Source organism: Pogona vitticeps, chromosome 4 (assembly GCF_051106095.1).
Source record: "Pogona vitticeps strain Pit_001003342236 chromosome 4, PviZW2.1, whole genome shotgun sequence".
NCBI lineage: Eukaryota > Metazoa > Chordata > Lepidosauria > Squamata > Agamidae > Pogona > Pogona vitticeps.
In genome coordinates this window covers 136,394,818-136,395,293 of record NC_135786.1, presented here as the reverse complement: position 1 = coordinate 136,395,293, position 476 = coordinate 136,394,818, and positions in this window count along the sequence as shown.

Sequence of the window (476 nt, the reverse complement as noted above, 5' to 3'; positions counted from 1 at the left end):
AAAACCTGCCAATGTAGCCTTGGACAAGCTGCATAGTCCCATGGTGCCCCCCCCCAGACAAAGGGAATGGTAAACCACTTTTGTGCACACTTCTCCCTTGAATTGCACAGGTTTAAGTGGCATGGTTTTGGTTGTACAGATGTTTTTAAAACAAACAAACATTGATACATACTGTGCTTCTATTCTGCAGGAAGTGGCTTGAGAAAGGTGGATCTTGGACTTACCGAGGTTGCTGTTGTTGGTGCAGCAATCCCTGATCGGATGGTGGCAGCCCAGCTGGTCCCTCTCGTGGAATGGCAGCTCTCTATGTGGTTGCTGGGGAGGGTGATGTGGCATGCTAGGAGGCTGACACGGCTCTGGGAAGGTCACAAGAGTGTGCTGCTCTCTTGAGGGAAAGGAGGAGGAATGGTGCCTCTGTTTTCCCCCATGTATGTGTGTATGTGAATCAACTGTTTATGTGTTGCCATTACATTTGG